The sequence below is a fragment of the Cervus canadensis genome, chromosome 7 (assembly GCF_019320065.1).
Source record: "Cervus canadensis isolate Bull #8, Minnesota chromosome 7, ASM1932006v1, whole genome shotgun sequence".
NCBI classification, from domain to species: Eukaryota; Metazoa; Chordata; class Mammalia; order Artiodactyla; family Cervidae; genus Cervus; species Cervus canadensis.
In genome coordinates, this window is record NC_057392.1 from 3,312,645 (window position 1) to 3,334,015 (window position 21,371).

The 21,371-nt window shown below is 41.6% G+C and overlaps 1 protein-coding gene across 1 annotated transcript in view; it reads left to right on the plus strand.

Moving 5' to 3' along the window:
* Window positions 1–21,371, plus strand: part of SLC9A9 (solute carrier family 9 member A9) — a 647,359-nt gene that overhangs the window by 412,111 nt on the left and 213,877 nt on the right. The window lies entirely within an intron of this gene.

The following is a 21,371-nucleotide window of genomic DNA, read 5'->3' on the forward strand; positions in this document are numbered from 1 at the left end:
TCAATCTTTCCCATCATCAGGGTCTTTTCCAATGAGTCAGCTCTTTGCCTCGGGTGGCCAAAGTATTGGAGTTCCAGCTCCAGCATCAGTCCTTCCAATGATTATTCAGGATTGATTTCCTTTAGGATGGACAGGTTTGATCTCCTTGCAGTCCAAGGGACACTCGAGTCTTTTCCAGTTCCACAGTTCACAAGCATCAGTTCTTCAACACTCAGCCTTTTTTATGGTCCAACTCTCACGTCCATACATGACTACTGGAAAAACCATAGCTTTGACTAGATGGACCTTTGTTGGGAAAGTGATGTCTCTACTTTTTAATATGCTGTCTAGGTTTGTTACAGCTTTTCTTCCAAGGAGCAAGTGTCTTTTAATTTCATGGCTGCAATCAGCATCTGCAGTGATTTTGGAGACCAAGAAAATAAAGCCTCTCACTGTTTCCATTGTTTCCCCATCTATTTGCCATGAAGTGATGGGACCAGATGCCATGATCTTAGTTTTTTGAGTGTTGAATTTTTTAAGCCAGCTCTTTCACTCTCCTCTTTCACCTTTATCAAGAGGCTCTTTAGATCCTCTTCACTTTCTGCCATAAGGGTAATGTCATCTGCATATCTGAGGTTGTTGATATTTCTCCTGGAAATCTTGATTCCAGCTTGTGCTTCATCCAGCCTGGCATTTTGCATGATGTACTCTGCATATAAGTTAAATAAGCATGGTGACAATATGCAGCTTTGACGTACTCCTTTCCCAATTGTCTGGGTTGATGTCCCTCACCTCTGTTTCCATAACACCCAACACTTCTTCTCCCCTAGTACTTATCTCATTCTACCATGATTTTTGGTTCACCTGACTCTGTGCCCCTCTAGACAGGGAGCTTTGTGAGGCTGAATGCTTACCTATTGGGTTCACTCTGTACACTCAGCACCCAGCCCACTACTTGAACCTGAGTAGCCTTCTACAAATAAGTGACAGATAAATAGGCAAATGGATGAAAAATTTAAAACAGTGTCTCAGTCAGTCAGTCAATTCAGTCACTCAATCATGTTCGACTCATTGCGAGCCCCTGGACTGCAGCATGCCAGGCTTCCCTGCCCATCACCAACTCCCAGAGTTTACTCAAACTCATGTCCAAGAGTCAGTGATACCATCCAACCATCTCATCTTCTATCATCCCCTTCTCCTCCCACTGTCAATCTTTCCCAGCATCGGGGTCTTTTCCAATGAGTCAGTTCTTTACATCAGGTGGCCAAAGTTTTGGAGTTTCAGCTTCAGCATCAGTCCTTCCAATGAATATTCAGGACTGATTTCCTTTAGAATGAATCAGTCAGATCTTCTTGCAGTGTCTACACAACAGTGTCTACACAACTTATATGGTATACTTCACTAAAATGCCACTTAAAGACTTTCCATTCCTATTCTATCAGCCTGGGAACTTTGGAATCCAAAATTGCCCCATAGGCAGCTCTCAGACCAGGTTTGGCCAATCCTACAGGTGCAAGCCAAGCAACAATACACTTAAGGAAAGAGATCCATAAATAAAATCTTTTGTTTTTTAAATGAAAGTATTTTTCACCTAGAAAAATACTGAGTCCCCATAATAGTATATTGTTAACACTTCCTTGTAAGTAGTGCTCTTATATATTTTTTTTTAATCTTCACTTACTTTGTATTGGGGGAATGTTTTTGGTTTCCAATTGAAAACTTTAGATCTCATTTAAAACCCTAAGATTTTTATATGAGCCAAGTGATTTGAATCAAGAATCAGGCTTAGCTTCAGCTTAGGGGAAAAAAAAATATTTCTGTAAACATATATATAAGGGTTGTCTGAGAACCTGAGTCTTCTCTAAGCAACAGGACTCTGTTTTTAGTGTTGTTTTTTGAAGGGTAGTGGAGGTGCACTGCAAAGCACACAAGATCTTAGTTCCCCAACCAGGGATCAAACCAGATCCGGACAGTGAAAGCATGGAGTGCTAAGCACCAGACTGCCTGGGAATTTCCAGCAGGACTTTTTCTCTTCTTGTCTCTTCCTTTTACATTCTTCCAGAGAGAGACAACCTGGATGACATCATCATGGTGTCAAACATTCCTTGCCAAGGCCTCCTCTTCAAAGCCCCCTCCCCTAGAGTCCAGTGTCCCCTCCCATTTCCGAGCTATGTCTCCTTCCAGCTCTCGGTATACCTTGTGCAATTAATTAGGCCACTGCCTCTTCCTTACCACTACAAGGCCACTAACCAGCTCACCGGGCACACGCTCAGGATGTTTGTTTTCTCCACTAGATAAGATGAACCACGCCAAGTCCTCAGCTCTCTCACTGAGGGCTGGGGCGGGCATGAGTGGGCAAGTGGGTAAGTGGAGAAGGTCTTCTGAGGTCTTCAAATAGGAAGAAATGAGTCATGAAAATGTTCTAACCAGTGTATCATGCAGTCACAGAAAAAGTCATCTTAAATAATGAATAGCCACATGCCACATTGCTGTGACAAAGTAGACAAAGCAGTAGGCCCATATGAACTGAATATTCCATTAAGTCCACGTGCATGCTCAGTTGCTAAGTCATGCCCAGCTCTTTGCAACCCTATGGATTGTAGCCCTCCAGGCTCCTCTGTCCATGGAATTCTCCAGGAAAGACTACAGGAGTGGATTGCCATTTCCTTCTCCAGGGGATCTTCCCAACCCAGGAATTAAACCCAACTCTCTTGTATCTCCTCCATTGGCAAGTGAGTCCTTTACCACTGAGCCACCAAGGAAGCTCTCCATTAATTCCTTATACAGTTTCAAATGCTGAAAATAAGTGTGAATATGGCGAATTGAGAACATCTGAGAACTAGCTTCAAACTACAACCAGTCCCATAGTTTTCTGCTATTATTAGGTCAAAATAGCATATTCTTCACTTAGTTCCCAAATAAATTTAGAATAAAAGTTATGAGCCACTGCATTTTTAAGCAGAAGATTAGATTCCTCTATTTGGCAGACCATAATATTTTCTAAGGGAGAAGGGAATGGCAACCCACTCCAGTATTCTTGCCTAGAGAATCCCAAGGGCATAAATAGGAACTACTGTTTTGGTAAAATCACTTGAGCAGTGTGATTAACCCTTTCCAAACCTCAGCTCTCTTGGCTGTAAAATGGTGTTTACCACAGTTGGTCCGTGTTGAAAACCAAACTAGAAAATGTATATAAAATGCCTGGCACAGGGACGGCTACTTAGGAAACATTCAACAATTGGGAATTTTCACCACTTTGTTTAACCACCACAGAAAAAGATAGCCATTAGTGCTTCATAGAGACATGATTCATATAAACCCACAACTGTTCTCAGAAAAACCTTCTATCAGAGATGAAGGTTTTTATTCCTAAGAAGCTATGACTGTCAGATCACTACTGAGGACCTACCTGTGCTAGTGCTACTGACATACCCACGGATGGCAAGAACCCCCGACCCCTTCATTTAAGGACAGTTGCTGGTCTTCTGCTTTTAGTTCCAGCAGCAACTTACTCCTGGCACTAAGACATGAAATGTTATAAACTCAAAGTAACAGTTTTTGTGAGGAAAATGTATTGTAACCCTCTCTGGAACACCACCCTTATGGCAAAATCTGTCACCTTTATGGCAGATGACACCACCCTTATGGCAGAAAGTGAAGAAGACCTAAAGAGCCTCTTGATGAAAGTGAAAGAAGAACGTGAAAAAGTTGGCTTAAAACTCAACATTCAGAAAGCTAAGATCATGGCATCCAGTCCCATTACTTCATGGCAAATAGATGGGAAAACAATGGAAACAGTGAGAGACTTTATTTTCTTGGGCTCCGAAATGACTGCAGATGGTGACTGCAGCCATGAAATTAAAAGACACTTGCTCTCTGGAAGAAAAGCTATGACCAACCTAGACAGCATATTGAAAAGCAAAGACATTACTTTGCCAACAAAGATCTGTCTAGTCAAGGCTATGGTTTTTCCGGTAGTCATGTATGGATGTGAGAGTTGGACTAGAAAGAAAGCTGAGCACCAAATAATTAATGCTTCTGAACAGTGGTGTTGGAGAAGACTCTTGAGAGTCCCTTGGACTGCAAGGAAATCCAACCAGTCCATCCTAAAGGAGATCAGTCCTGGGTATTCATTGGAAGGACTGATGCTGAAGCTGAAACTCCAATACTTTGGCCACCTAATGCTAAGAACTGACTCATTTGAAAAGACCTTGATGCTGGGAAAGATTGGCGGTGGGAGGAGAAGGGGACAACAGAGGTTGAGATGGTTGGATGACATCACCAACTAGATGGACATGAGTTTCAGTAAACTCCCGGAGTTGGTGATGGACAGGAAAGCCTGGTGTGTTGCAGTCCATGGGGTCGCAAAGAGTCGGACATGACTGAACAACTGAAATGAGCTGAATTGGGACAAGTTGACACATACAAAACATCACTATCCACTTAAACACTTATTGACTGTGAAAAAGTGACAAGAGCTTGCAGATTACCTGACCACGCTATATATAAAGTAAGCCAAAAAGAGCATGCCAGCCCCTGAGAGATGCTGAGTAATGAAAGGGGACAACCCAGAATGCTTGTCACCTCTCCCTATATCTCAAGACAATGTCTTAGAAAGATACAGAAAAATAAATAATCTTATTTAATTTGGGAAACTTCTGTGTGCATTTCAGTTTTTCAGGCATGTCACAGGTATCACAAAAATCTGACTGATAGTTTTAATCAAGTGCAACTGTCTACTGAGGAAAAAAAAAAATAGACTACATTGTTTTTCCCTGTTTTCTGCCTGAATCTGCTTCCTAACTGCTTGCTTGTTTCTGGCATTAGGTTGACATAACCTTAGAAAACTATCGATGCACACAAAGCAAGCTCAAAAAATAAGTCTGTCTGTGCCATGCATAAATCCCTCTAATTCTGCCCTCAGGTTCTGTGGATAGAGTTCAGAAGAAGTCAATAAGATTGACTCGAGTAAGTTATATGTGCAAATGAGCAAGAAGCAGTTACATTTGAAAATGCCTCGTGCTAAATTTCCAATAGCGCCATTATGTTAATTAGGAATGTTCAACATTTGCTCTGATATACTGGGGACATTCAAATGCCGTTCGGGCACCCATGTTCTTGACAGACAGACCAAACCTCTGTGAATAAGGATGGGTTCCAGACCCACTGCCAGGCCTCCCACAGACCCTCTTCCAAAACACTGGGAACTTTTAAAGCCCTGTGGTCACATGAGAGAGCAGAGGGAGACACGGGGCAGGTGCCCTGTCTGTGGACAGCGCCCCGGCCACCCTTTACAGGAGCCTCAGTCCCACTCACCAGCTGTTCCCTCAGTGCTTGAAGACTGTCACTGGACCTTAAGGGAGCTGTTTTCAATTCCGCAAGTAAACATGAAAGCGCACATGTTAACAACTATCTCAAAAAGCAAGCCCTTCAGAACTGTGTACTTTCCTTCCCCAGCAGATTTCTTCCTTCCAGTCGTTTTCTTCCTGGCAGGAAGCTCGTTTTGGCTGCATGGGAAATGAGGGTTTTGACTGGAGAGCCAGAAACCTATCATGTTAGAATACGGCGGCTTGGGGTCAGGAGGCAACACAATGGCAGTGATGTGGGGAAACGGAGACAAAGACTGAGACAGAAGGCACAGAAAGAATTGGGGAGGGAAAGCACAAGGCAAAATATCTTTTTCAAAATGTTGCCTCAGGTTGATCTTCTGCCTAGGAAAGGGGAAGACAATTTTCTTCTTCACATCTTTCCTAAAACTTCAAGTTCTTAAGATAATCATGATTTTTCATCTTTGTTAGGGGTTACATACTCAGTCAGGAGAATGAAACACAGATTGAATAACTAGTCATACCATTTACTATGTAACCTTGGCCTCTCCGTCTCTCCTAGTCTATATTCCCTCATCTGTTAAGAAAATACCTGTGATTCTGCAGGGACATATAAGGGAGAGAGACATGGGGTAAGCAGATATAGAGAATCCTCTGGTAGGCTAAGCTGTGGGAGCACACAGACTCCAAATTCAGTTCTTGAACCATTGCAGTAAATCCTCTCTCATTCAAGTCAAAGATCAGGGTTGATATTGCTGGGGGATAATGTAATTTCCTTGGTGCTGTCTCATCACAACAAAAATTTGAAGCAACAGACCAGTGTTACAGCTCTCCGATGGACGAGTGTTACAGCTCTGTGTTACAGCTCAGTTTTATTTAGAAAGTAAAGGAAAATGCATCCTCAAGGCATAAGGGCATGCCTACCCAAAGATGCAAAGAGAAGAGAGGCCCGCAGCCCAATTTAGTCTCCTCTTTTAATATGTTTTTTCTCCTCCCCCTGGGCCTTCCCTATGTAAATTGGGCTAGCCAGGAGTACTGTTTGTTTTACCTGAGGTCCCCACTCCAGTCCTTGGACCTTCCTTTGTTCTATTTTTGTGGGCTCTTCCCTTCCCTTCCTTTCAGCCACCACCATTCTGAACTCCTTTTTCCTATTCTAACTACCTAACATTCCCCCCTCAAGAGATGGGAGGCCCAATTCTTTGGGAATAGGGGTGTCAAGGTCTTTCTGGGTACTTCATGCTGAACTGGGACAGCGAGGGGCATCGGACTTCCCCCTCTTTCTAGTCTAAGGCCTCAGAGTCCTCATAGCAGTGTCCATCTAAGGGTGAGTGTTATTTTCTGTGGTCGACTGTAGTTTTATATATCCTTGTTGAACTGACACTGCATGTTGTAGCTTGTTGACCTGGGCAGAGACAAAATGGGTTAGACAATTGATAATACATGGAGCAATCACAAACAGCATCAATTTGGTGATGATAGGGACATTAGCCAACTCCAAATTTCCCATTTCCAGGAGGATCCCCAAAGAGAGATTGTAGCCACCTGGAGAACTCTCCAGCTCATTCTTTGAGATCCTGTGGGGTCTGAGTATTTTTCTTGAGGACTGTGAGACTTTCTTTAACTTAGCTGAACATATTTACCCAGAAACAACACATCTCATTCAAGATGGCTCAAGTCCCTCTTTGTTCAGGGATCAGAAGATCTATCTCCTGCCTGTTTTGGAGTACAACCTCTGTGTTGGCTCTTCAGAGCTGTCCTGAGAAATCTTATCCCAGAAATTTAATTTTGGGGATGTTCATTAGAATGGCACTCATTTGTAGTTCTGAATAGGTATCTGAGATTTCCCAGGGGCTCACAGGTATATTGAATGTCCTCTTCTGTTTTTTTCCAAAGCTTGACTTGTGAGTAGTGGATCCAGGAGTCATGTCCTTGTATCTTGACTGCTGTGGGCGTAGAAAGTATTACAGGGTAGGGGCCCTTCCACGTGGGCTGTAGTTGTGCCTTTGGGGGCCCATCCTTCCATCTTTAATTAGGACTTGAGTTCCTGGAGCATATAGTGGTGATGCTTTAGAATCTTTTGGGTCCTGGTTGACACCCCACAAGCATATATCCTGTTGGAATTGTCCAATCGCCATGGTATAGGACAAGAGGGTCTGAGCCTCTGGATCTAGGAAGAGGTCATTGACATAAACAAAAGGTCTCCCATATAGCATCTCATAAGGACTAAGACCAACCTGTTCCTTAGGGGCAATATGGGTGTGGGGGAGAGCTATTGGTAAAACCTCCTTCCATCGCAGGGAAGTCTCCTAGGTTATCTCTTTTATCACTGATTTTAAGAATTGGTTGGGTCTTTCTACTTTTCCTGAAGACTGAGGTCTCCAGGCACAATGGAGATAATAAGTAATGCCCAATGCTTTAGAGACCCCTTGGGTGATCTTAGAATAAATGATGTCCCATTGTCACTTTGTAATGACCTGAGTAGACCAAATCTCCGAATGATTTCATGGAGCAATTTTTTTTTACCACCTCCCCAGCCTTCTCAGTCCAAGTGGGAAAGCCTTCAATCCATCCTGTGAATGTATCTATCATGACTAAATAGGTGTTTATACCCTGGAGAAACTGGCATCTGGGTGAAGTCCATCTGCCAATCTTCTCCTGGCAGTCCCATGTCATTGGACAGGCTGGGCCAGCTGGAGTCTTCAAGCCCCTTGGGGGTTGTTTAATTGGCAAGTGGGATAAGAGGAGACCACTTGCCCTTTAGTCATTTGGAGGCCTGTTCCTCTGAAGGACCTTTCTAGTAATCTTTGGAGGGCTTTCTCCTCTAAATGAGTAGTGGCATGTAAAGAGTTAACCAACTTCCATTGGAGGTTCCCAGGCAGAAAAAGGAGTCCCTCCTTTTGGAACCACCCCATACCATCTTCTTGAAAGCCCTCACTCTTAGCTTTAAGAGTCTCACCTTCAGTATATGAAGGAGTTTCTGGCAAATCAGTCTGTGAAACTAATGACCTAATAGGCAACCCCTATTAGGTCATTGTTCTGTAATGCTGCTCTCTTAGCTGCCTGATCAGCTGCTTGGTTCCCTCGTGCCACTTCCGTGCTCCCTTTTTGGTGTCTTTTACAATGGAAGACTGAAACCTCAGTGGGCAGATGGACTGCCTCCAAGAGCCTAAGGATTTGATTTCCATATTTGATTGGGGACCCTTGGGTGGTCCAGTGGCCTCTTTCTTTCTAAATAGCAACATATGCATGTAGCACCAGAAAGGCATACTTGGAGTCAGTGTAAATGACTACTCTTTTTCCTTTTCCCAGCTCTAAAGCTCTAGTCAGGGCTATGAGCTCAGCTAACTGGACTGAAGTACCTGGTGGCAAAGGTTTAGCCTCTTTGGTCTCAAAATTGGAGACTACTTCATATCCAGCTCTTCTTTTTCCATCCAAGACGAAGCTGCTTCCATCAGTGTATCAGATTTCCTCAGGATTGGTCAGAGGATCTTCTGACAATCCCTTTCGGGGTTTTGCCCAATGGTCCAAGGTTTCTAGGCAAGAGTGAAAGGGGAGAGAGCCCTCGGGGGTAGGCAGGAGGGTGGCTGGGTTAAGAACCTCACAGGGGGATATAGTGAGGCCTGGATTTTCCATCAGCATTACTTGATATCTGAGGATCCTTTGATTGGACATCCATAAATGACCTCTCCCATTTAGGAGTTGTTTCGCTTGGTGGATGGTAAAAATAGTTAGTTTGCCCCCCAAAGAGGGTTTTAAAGCATCTTCTACCAGGATTGCAATAGCTGCAAGATTTCAAAGGCAGGGAGGCCAGCCTCAGGCAGTTGGGTCAAGCCTCTTGGATAAGTAAGCTACAGAGAGGGACTCAGGTCCCAACATTTGAGTTAACACTCCCAAAGCTATTCCTTCTTTTTCATGGGCATAAAGTTGGAATGCTTTTTCTGTGTATGGCAACCTCAAGGCAGGTGCTTGAGTTAAGGCTTGTTTTAGTGTAGCCTCTGCCTTCTTTTGAGAAGTTCCCCACAATATTAACATAGGGGTTGGGGATAGATACCTCTCCTTCAGATGGTGATTCAGATGTTACCAAGCTCCTTGCATCTTGTGGCATCATAATCCCCTAAGACAAGGGTTCTAAAAATGTAGTACCTGGGCCAGCAATATCAGCAATACCCAGAAACTTGTTAGACCTGCAGATCCTCGGGCCCTACCACAAACCCCCTGAATAAAACACTCTAGGTGTTGAGCCCTGCAATCTCAGATTGAACAGGTCCTCTAGGTAATTCTGGTGTACTTAAAGTTTGGGAACCACTGCTATAGGGCCTTATCATAACTTATAACTAGCTGGTGGAAAGGGAAAGAGAGACCAGGGTAGGAACAGCTGTTTCTTAAAAGCCTTGGCCCAGAAATGACATGCCTCGCCTCTGGTCTCATTTCTCTGGTGAGAACCAGGTTTATAGCTATTCCTAGCTGCAAGAGATGCTAGCAAATGTAGTTTATGCAGTTAGAGCAGCATACAATGGATACCAGTAGACATACATGGATACATACATACCTACTTGAATACTATAGGTACCAGTGGACAGATAGCTGTATTTGCCAAAACAGCCTTTTGCAGTAGGACTAAGATCAACATTTTTAGCTTTGGTCCTATGAGAAAAAATCCAGTGTCTAAACTAGGACTTCTTAAACCTAGCAACTATTGACATTTTGTTGTTCAGTTGCTCAGTCATGTCCGACTCTTTGCAACCCCATGGACTGCAACACACCAGGCTTCCCTGTCCATAACCATCTCTCAGACCTTGCTCAAACTCATGTCTTGAGTCAGTGATGCCATCTAACCATCTCATCTTCTGTCATCCCCTTCTTCTTCTGCCTTCAATCTTTCCCAGGTCTTTTCCAATGAGTCAGCTCTTTGCATCAGGTAGCCAAAGTATTAGAGATTCAGCTTTAGCATCAGTACTTCTAATGAATATTCAGAATTGATTTCCTTTAGGATTGACTAGTTTGATCTCCTTGCAATCCAAGAGACTCTCAAGAGTCTTCTCCAACAACACCATTCAAAAGCATCAATTCTTCAGTGCTCATCCTTCTTTATGGTCCAACTCTCACATCCATATGTAACTATTGGAAAAATCATAGCTTTGAGTAGATGGATCTTTGTTGGCAAAGTAATGTCTCTGCTTTTTAATATCCTGTCTAGATTGGTCATAGCTTTTCTTCCAAGGAGCAAGCATCGTTTAATTTCGTGGCTGCAATCACCATCTGCAATGATTTCCAAGCCCAAGAAAATAAAATCTGTCAATGTTTCCATTGCTTCCCCATCTATTTGCCATGAAGTGATGGGACTGGCTGACATGATCCTCGTTTTTTGTATGTTGAGTTTGGGGACAGATTATTTCTTTTTCTGGGGTCTGTCTTACACATGGTAGGAGATTTAGCAGCATCCTTGGGCTCTGCCCAGGAATTCCATGATGGCTCAGATGGTAAAGAATCCAGCTGCAATGCAGGAGACACAGGTTCAACCCCTGGGTCAAGAATATCCCCTGGAAAAAGAAATGACAACACACTCCAGTATTCTTGCCTGGGAAATCCCTTGGACAGAGGAGCCTGGCAAATCCATGGGATCACAAAGAGTCAGACATGATTGAGTGACTAACACTTTCACTTTTCACCTGGGCTCTACCCACTAAATTAACAGTAGTGCCTCCCACCTTCCAGTTGTGGACAAACCATAAATGTCCCTAGATATTGCCAAATATTCTCTGAGGGACAAAATCACCCAATATGAGAACCACTGGTCAAACAGAAAACTTATGAGTTGATCCTTGGAACACAACCTGGCCATAAGTTGGGTGCTACTCCTCAAGGAATGTGGACTTTCTTCTGATCTCTGTCAGCCTTTCTCTTGAAACCCTCCGTTGAAGTTTTCAGCTAATGGCAAGGATAATTCCGCAGTTTCCTACATCCACCTTTCTTACATAAAAATAAGCTTCCAAAGCCAGAGGCATCTATGCATGTAGACTCAGAGCTGTGACAGAGCTAATCCTTCTGACAATTACCCTTCCTGGCTGCCTAAGGTGTCCAAAAGCAAACTTCATTTTATGCAAAAATATACTAAAGTTACATCGCATTCCTCAGTGGCCTTAGGTTGAAGTGCTTCAAGTTCAGGAAGAGAGATGAAGGAAAGAAGGTTCTGCTTGTCTGACACAGGCTTAGTTTCCAGAAAAACTCAATTTATTTTTGAATGCAGAAGGCTTTTTCACTGAAACAATCTGTTGGTTCCACTTCCATGTGATAAAACAATGTTGAACTGAAAATGGGACTGTGTTACAAGGTGGTACTATCTTGGAAAAATGTATTTTGAAACCAGACTGACATTTTTTGCTGAAAGTAGTTACCCTTTGCAAGGTCATGGGACTTTAGCAACAGTAAAAGCAATGCATAATTCAATTTTAGATCCAAACTATGGTTTGATTTATCAGATTATTGATAAGAATGTGTTAAATCTTTGAAATCAATCCCTTCACAGTACTTGAAGTGAAGGGGAAAAAGGGATGGCAAAGAATTTCCCAAATGGAAAGAAAGGCAGCAAAATAACTCATTTCAGGGACATTTGTTTTAAAGACTGGGTCAGTTTCTCACAGACATTTTTGCATCCCTGCCCAACTGCTCATTTTCATTTAGGTTCCACTTGTGCTTCAGATGCAAAGTATGACCTTTCCCTTGTCCATTCTCTCATGCATTTATCCAATGCTTGCTTGCATGATAAGTCACTTCAGTCGTATCTAACTCTTTGTGGCGCTATGGACTGTAGCCTGCCAAGATCCTCTGTCCATGGGTTGCTCCAGGCAAGAATACTGGAGTGGGCATAAAAATTCAGATGGTGTAATTGTAATAAATGGCAGGCAAAAAAGAAAAAAAAAAGACCTGGATTAAAGTGGAGGGCACTTAGATGGCAGGATCATGACAGCCTTTCTGAGGCCTGAGATGATGAGCAGCCAGGGCATAGGGGAAACTGAGGGGAATGTAGGAAGTGGAGATGAGAAAAGCTAGGAGCACCCCTCAAGGTGGGAGGAGCAGCACAGAGGCCTTGAAACAAGACAAAACATGGCTTAAAATAAACTTTATCTTCCCACATTTTTCAAACTCCAAACTTTCCTCCTGTCTTCTTATTCTCTCCAGTAAAAAGACCTTTCCCCTGAACTCCAGACTCTTAGATCCAACCACCCGCTCAACTTCTGCACTTACATGACTACTAGGCATCTTGGATTTTGCAGGGCTGGAATATACCCCTTAATCTCCCCTAGACACCCAAATCTGCTCTTCTCACAGAATTTTCCTCAATTCGTCCCATTGCTCAGGCCATAAGTTCTTGGAGTTCCCTCATCTTCTCATACTCCTTGTCGAACTCATCAGCAAATATTGTCAGCCTTTGACATTATTCCAGCACTTATGATGCTACCATTCTGTTCTGATCCACTTTTACTTCTCATATGAATTATGCAGCAGCCTTCTCACTGACCTCCTGCCTCCAATCTAAAGATCTGTTTTTCATAGCAGAGCCAGAGGGATCATTTTGAGCATAGACTAGATCACATCACTACCCTGCCAAAAACCTTCCTGAAGTTCTCCATCTCAAAATAAAATTCAAAAGCCATGATGTTCAAGCATGATCTGGCTCAGTTACCTCTTTGATGTTATCTCCTTCCACTCTCCCCCCAAACTTGCCCCCACCCCCCATTCATCTTGTTCCAGCCACACCAGCCCCTTTGTTGCTATGTGAACATATCAGGCACATCCTTGCCTCATGGCCTTTGTACCTATTGTTCCGGGAGCCTGAAGTGTTTTCTTCCAGATGCACTCATGGCTTCTCCCTCATTAGGGTCTAAGCTCAAATGTCACCTAACCAAAGTGGCTTTCCTAATCACCTTAAAAACTCCCACACTTCACATAAACACATCCTCTATCTTCTTACCCTACTTTTGTTTTCTTCACATATTACTTTTTACTTCTTTTTTAAACTAATCTGGAAGCCCCTTTAAGGCAGAAACTATCTCTTGCTTACTGCTATCCCCTGTAGTCCAAATGAATGAAAAAGCACAAGAATGTCACCACCTCATACCTCCAGGGTTTAAAGCCACTGCAAACATTCAATTCAAAAGCATTCACTGAGTTTCAAGTTTTAAATACTATGAGAGATATAAAACTGTGTAAAGAAGTTGTAATCCCAACCTTTAAAAAGATTAATAATTGAGAATAAAGAATAGATCACATTAAACTACTGATTCATCTCAGACTATCATTTAATAATATGAGTGGCATGAACAATATGTTTTATAGGATTTCTAAGAAAGAGAGAGCAATATGGCCTGGAGTATTCCAGAAAAACTTCATGGTGTTGGCATAGAAGCAGAAAGAAGTTAATTATAGGCTTAACAGTGGGATCATTGCATAGTGCATGCTCAGTTGCCCTGTCATGCTCAACTCTTTGCGGCCCCATGGACTTTAGCACACCAGGCTCCTCTGACCATGGGATTTCCCAGGCAAGAATACTGGAGTGGGTTGTCGTTTCCTTCTCCAGGGGATCTTCCTGACCCAAGAATGAACCTGCATCCTCTGCGTCTCTTGCATTGGCAGGCGGATTCTTTACCACTAAGCCACCTGGAAAGCCCCATGTCATAGAGGCAAGAATAACAATTATTTCTGGGGAGAAAGAAGACCACCTTGTTGGTATGCAAAGCTCTCAGTGAACTCAGAGTCTCAGTGAACTCAGATCTCAGAGAAGGCAGATAAGGAAAGAGGGGTTGAACTTCTGATTGAGGGGTTTCTATGGACTGTAGGAAGCCACTTACGGTTGCTGGATCAGATTACCACCTCATAAAGTTAGATTTTGAGGAAATTGTTTAGAGGGACATTGATAATTTAGAAGGAGGAAAAAGGGAAGGCTGTGAGGCTGAGAGACCAGAGTGTCAGTCAGGGGCACAGTCAGAACGTGAGGCGATGGGCCCTGGACCAAGGTGACTCAGAGGGAAGGAAGAGGAGTCTTTGCTTTCAGGTGACTCATCTCTGCTGGATACAAATTTCTAGAGTTAGGACAGTAGCATGAATGACTCATACACGTTTAAGTTTCACAGCTGATTGTGATGTGTGCTCCTGACTAAAGACCATAAGCTAGTCTTAAAACCTCCATTTAGTGATGAGACAACACAGATTCAGATAAGGCAATCTGCTTAGGATCATGCAACTTGTTGGGGCAAGTCTGAGAACAAATTCCAGGTCTCTTGACTCTCAATATGAGGCTTTAAGAGTCAATTAATAGTAAAATAGCAGAAGCCAAACTTGCAGAAACTCAACCACTCCACTAAACTAAGAGGTATCAATCACTTTTCCACATGTAATCTGAAACCATGAAGAATCAGAACATTCATCCATTCACTAATCTTTTCTGTGCTTGGCATTACTGTAAGTGTCTGGATAAACACAAAGCCAGCCAATTACAGTGTAATGTCATAAATCCCCTAGACCAATCTCAGCTAGTACTAGGAATGTCAGTTAACCTAATCCAGGCCCAGACCTCAGAGGAGGCTTCATAGAGAAATCAGAGGCTCCACTGAGCTCTGAAGATGAGTGGGAATTAGGTGAAACTTGGGTGAGAGTTACAGAAGAAAGAACTAGAAAAAATTTGAATGGGAGAAAAATGATTCAAGTATAGAAAATCAGGTATGCAAAGACCTCTTTTACACCACCGTTGAATTCAGTGTCTGAAACCTTGAACATTTGTTGACAATGCCACAGTTTGGGCCCTCATGCAGTTTAGCAGTTTTATCTTTTTCTTCATCAGGGTATACATGCAAAGCATACTTTTCATACACCTGATGGGCTTTCCAGGTGGTGCAGTTGGTAAAGTATCTGCCTGCCAATGCAGGAGATGCAAGAGATGGGGGGTTCAATCCTGGGTTAGGGAGATCCCCTGAAGGGGGAAATGACAACCCATTCCAGTATTCTTGCCTGGAAAATTCCATGGATAGAGGAGCCTGGTGGACTACAGCCCATAGGGTCACAAAGAGTTGGACAAGACTGAGCATACATGCATGCATCTGATACACTTTGTCATAGTTAACCTGTTAAAAAAAGAGTCATTTTTGTAGGACCATGAGCCCTGGAATACAGGAGTCCAAGCTTCCTCATCATTGCATACCCCCACTGTATCTTGGGTAACATGTAGCACAGAGTGACGGCTTAATAAACATTTAGGTTTAGACTGTTGCTTGCACTTTCAGTACAAATGCTTTTGGGGTACTTGTATTCTTGTGACTTAAATGTAACTGTATATGACCTTCACCCTGTTCAGAACACAACTGCAAATTTATAATAGATCAAGTTTCACTTTTGCTGTTTAAAGATAAACAGGAAGCTGCACATTTTCTGCAGCAGGGGTCCTTGCCTGAAAGCATTCTTTGGTTCAATAGTCTTCTATTGTTATGAATAGAACATCAACATAATTAACATAAGAATCCCTTAGAGGCCAATTTTAAATGAAACCACATTTAATTGCAGGTATTCTTTTATTTCCCAAGATGATGCTAACTTTCCAACTGAGTATGTGAAATATGTCAAGTCTCTGAGCAGTAAACCCATCTAAAACAAAACGATAGACTGTCAACTCCCAAAAGTATGGAATTGTGTCAATTAGTTGGCCAAAACAAAGAGAAAAAAAAAGTAAATCCAAAGAGTCAAAGTACCCATAAAACAAAACAAAACAGGTTTTGACAATGAGTTCAGAATTTCCTGGTTTCTAAGCAAAATGATATATGTTCTTTGTGAACAGTGTTTTGCTAAAAGAAATGCCTAAGTGAATACTAATCTTTAATTTCTAGTATTTTGCTAGTAGCCTAAGTAGTTTATTTCAATCCTAAAGTCCTCTGTTTCCCAAATCCATTGTACGAAGAAGTTAAGTGTGCCCAGAACCTCCACATAGCAGATAATCAACGCATATTGCTATGGACTGAATTGTGTCTCCTTCCCAGGTGGCGCTAGTGATAAAGAACCTGACTGCCAATGCAGGAGATGCTGGAGACACAGGTTCATCCCTGGGTCCGGAAGATCCCTTGGAGGAGGGCCTGGCAATCCACTCCTGTATTCTTGCCTGGAGAATCCCATGAACAGAGGAGCCTGGTGGGCTACAGTCCACAGAGTTGCAAAGAGTTGGATACAACTGAAGCAGCTGAGCACACATGCACATACAAATTCATAAATTGAAGCCCTGACTTCCAATATGATGTTGATTGGAGACAGAGGCTTTGGGAGACAATTAGATGAGGTTATGAGGGTAGAGCACCTATGATGGAAGTAAGACCCTTCTAAGAAAAGACAGCACCACCACTGAGCTTGCTCTTGCGTGGCACGCAGGTGGCCTTCTGCAAGCCAGAGAGAAAACTCTCACTAGAACCTGGCCATGCTGGCAGCCTGATTGTAGACATCCTGGTCTGCACAACTGTGACAAATATTTTCTATTGTTGAAGCTACCCAAACCATGATATTTTATTATGTCAGACTAAGCCACACTCCACAAGGATGGCATAGAATTTTCCTTTAAATACCAAAATCAGAAAGGACAAACATACCCACCTCCTAATCTCGCTTTCCTAGAAGTACTAAGTGAATTTTCAACTAAGCTTCTTTGGCAAGACAAAAAGACTGTGTAAGTTGCACGTTGCAGGACAAGTGATTTTTATCATGACGCCATTATAATTCTTGGAGAAGGAAATGGCAACCCACTCCAGTACTCTTGACTGGAAAATCCCATGGATGGAGGAGCCTGGTAGGCTACAGTCCATCGGGTCGCAAAGAGTCAGACACGACTGAGTGACTTGACTCATATTGACTCAAGACACTAAGACATGTGTGTATTGAATGAAGCGATGAGTGACCATTGATTTGACAATTAATTGTCTAGGCTCTAAACGTGTGATCAGTAACTTTGGCGGATGAGTGAGATGTAGACAGCCCTTCCCATCTAACGTTCTAGATGAGCTTCACTTCGTCCACTTAGTGACCTCACCTTTCTCAGTTCCAGGCTTCCCATGCTACCAAGTCATCTCACGTGTTGTTGTTTAGTCACTCAGTTGTGTCTGACTCTTTTGTGACCCCGTGGACTGTAACCGCCCAGGCTCCTCTGTCCATGGGATTTCCCAGGCAAGAATACTGGAGTGGGTTGCCATTTCCTTCTCCAGGGGATCTTCCCAAACTGGAGATCCAACCAGCATCTCCTGCATTGGAAGTGGCTTCTTTACCACTGAGCCACTGCGGAAGCCCCCATCTCAAATGTGATATAGGCCATATTTGCAACGTGCACAACAAAGTGTGACACACCTTTTAGGTGGTCATCATATGGAGAAGACCTGTGATAGAGCCATCTTGGAGTTGTTTCTTAGTATGTCACAAGTGTAAATACAAGACAGTGGCTGCATTTTTTTTTCTGTATGAGATCTCTACATTGCATCCCCTGTAAATATAGTTTTATGTATAGAGTACAGATATTTTAGAAGTCAGAATAACATATATTTTTGAGTATATTTTTAGATCAAGAACTGCTCAGGTATAGATAATTTATATTTAAGAGCCTAGTTATGCTAGTTTAAAATAGCAATTTTAGGAAGATAAATGATTACGTTCTTCCTTGTCCTTGATAACTAACATGAAACATTTACAGTAAGTGTGACATAGCAAGTTTTAACTTTTATTCCAGTCTCTATTCTTTTCTTTATCACAAAATTCAAAGTAAAAACAAAACGAAATAGAACAAAAACCAAACAAATACACACATATGTATACACAAATATTCAATAAAATGAAAACAAATACTTAGATTCTCTCTTAATATTTCTAACACACACCACTTCATTTAGGGTAATGCGTTATTGTGGACATTTCAGGCAATAGGAACTTGAGAGAAAGAGAAAATGAAAAGACCAGGTTTCGTCTCCAATCTTGTTCTGATTAAACACTGTTAGGAGCTTTACCTTAACCTATAAATTTTCTCCTCAGATATAGAAAGCTGTTGCAAAACTGTTTCCTTCTGTTCTCATTCCCTAATGACACCATTTGTATTTCCTGGAGAGAACATTATTGAAATATTCTCCAGTAATAAGGGTTATTAATATCCTCACTCTCTTCTTCTCAGCTGGGTCTAAATGCATGAGCATCTCTGACGGGGAAATTTTCTTCTTGAATATAGCCATATAAGTGTTCAGAATTTCTGATGTATAAGAACTTTTTTTTTATTAATATCTACTTCAAATGTTATCTTCCTTATCTTCAGGCCATTTCCTTGTCTACATGGAGATTTAGAATAATTTTCTTCTTCCATTACATTTTGTTCCTTGAAGGTAATTTTACAATCAGAGTGCATGTTCCTCTCTCTTTCTGAGGCTTCCTTGTTTCAGGCAAAATATATTAAGTCTCTCTAGTCTAATTCTCTGAATCTTGTGTTATGCCACTTGTCTCTTGTATATACTCAGCGTGGAGATAAGAAAGGAGTATTATGTTAAGTTGGGAACCCAAGGATAAAAACAAAGATAGTTACAGTTTTCCTCATCCTATCCTGTATCCAATTTCTAAAAGCCTTTTAATGTATGAATACAGATTTAGAAATTTAGAAACCTAGATGGTACAATAAATACTTTAAAAAATAGACCATTAAAATTTTATGTATGTGACTTAAGCCTTCCTATAGAAGTAACAAAATCACTACATTTGACTTATACTTGTTGTCATTATAAATGTTTATTTGCCCTATTACATGGTATTACAGAGCCTGTAATTCTCTTATAAGCCATGTGTTACCAAGACAGATTTTCCATTTTAACATTTTTATTTTACTACTTGTACTTTTATTTACTCTTCTTCATAGTCTACATCTGTTTTTATATCATCCCATTTTGGTTTGAAATTTTCACATTTAATCTTCTTCAACCTCTTCTTGCAAATATATTTAATATGGATTCATAAAAATTCAATTAGCATATTATTATTAAAGAGGAAGAATGAAGAAAAAAATCAGATTTTAATACATCAGTTCAGATTACAGACTTTGTAAAAGTACTTTCTCAGGCTGGAGGAATTCTTCAATGTTATTTAATTATTTACTTATTTTCAGTGATCCATAAGCTTGGTTTTCCTTGTTGTCTAACACATTTGATTTTTCCAAAAATTATGTGTGCCCAGAAAGACTTTTTTTTGGTAAATACAGACAATATTTTTTTTAATTGCATGGTAGAGTATTTAAAATAATTTTGAAAATGAAAACTAAGAATCACTCTACCTGATATCAAGTCCTACCATATACCTACAATAATCATGACAGTATGCCAAATAGGAATAGAGACACAGATCAGTGGAACAAAATAGAGAATCTAGGAACTGAGCCAACAACTGATTTTTGGAAAAGGTACAAAAGCAATTCAATAGAGCAATTAAACATCCATGGGCAAGAAAAGAAAAAGAAAAAAAGAAGACTCTCAACCTAAAACTCACCGCTTATGCCAAAATTAACTTAAAATGAGCATAGACCTAAATGTGAAATGTAAAGGTATATAACTTTAGAACAAATTTTAAAACAGGGGAATATCTTTGAGACCTAGAGCTAATACAGAGTTCTCAACGCTGTGCTTAGTTCTCAGTCATGTCCGAGTCTTTGCGACCTCATGGACTGCAGCCTGCCAGGCTCTTCTGTCCATGGGATTCTCCAGGCAAGAATACTGGAGTGGATTGTCATGCCCTCCTCCAGGGGACCTTCCCAACCCAGGGATTAAACCCAGGTCTCCCACATTATAGGTGGATTCTTTACTGTCTGAGCGACCAGGGAAGAACAAGAATACTGGAGTGGGTTCAGTTCAGTTCAGTCACTCAGTTGTGTCCGACTCTTTGTGACGCCATGGACTACAGCACACCAGGCCTCCCTGTCCATCACCAACTCCCGGAGTTTACCCAAACTCATGTCCATTGAGTCGGTGATGCCATCCAATCATCTCATCCTCTGCCATCCCCTTCTCCTCCTACCCTCAATCTTTCCCAGCATCAGGGAATGAGTCAGTTCTTTGCATCACGTGGCCAAAGTATTGGAGTTTCAGCTTCAATACCAATGAACACTCAGGACTGATCTCCTTTAGGATGGACTGGTTGGATCTCCTTGCAGTCCAAGGGACTCTCAAGAATCTTCTCCAACACCACAATTCAAACGCATCAATTCTTCTGTACTCAGCTTTCTTTATAGTCCGACCCTCACATCCATACATGACTACTGGAAAAACAATAGCCTTGACTAGATGGACATTTGTTGGCAAAGTAATGTCTCTGTTTTTTAATATGCTGTCTAGGTTGGCCATATCTTTCCTTCCAAGGAGTAAGGGTCTTTTAATAGCCTATCCCTATTCCCCACCCCAGGAACCAAACCGGGGGCTCTTGCATTGCAGGTGGATTCTTTACCTGCTGAGCTAGTAGATCATAGACTTGACTGCAAATAGATGATTCATAAAAAGAAACATCCTTATGGCAGAAAGTGAAGAAGAACTAAAGAGCCTCTTGATGAATGTGAAAGGGGAGAGTGAAAAAGTTGGCTTAAAGCTCAACATTTGGAAAACTAAGATCATGGCATCCAGTCCCATCACTTCATGGCATATAGATGGGGAAACAGTGGAACAGTGGCTGACTTTATTTTGGGGGGCTCCAACATTACTGCAGATAGTGAATGTAGCCATGAAATTAAAAGACGCTTACTCCTTGGAAGTATGGCTGACTCAAGTTGATGTATGGCAGAAACCAACACAACAATGTAAAGCAATCATCCTCCAATTAAAAATAAATTAAAAACAAGAATAAAATATTAAATTCCACTAGGAAAATGGAAATTACATCCCAATAAGCCAGCAGAATGACTGAAATTTAAAACAGAGACAACACTAGAGGCTGATAAGGATGCAGAGAAACTTATATATTGCTGATGAGAATGTAAAATGGTAGTGCCCTTCTGGAAAAGTTTGGCAGTTTCTTTTAAAAACACGCAAATAC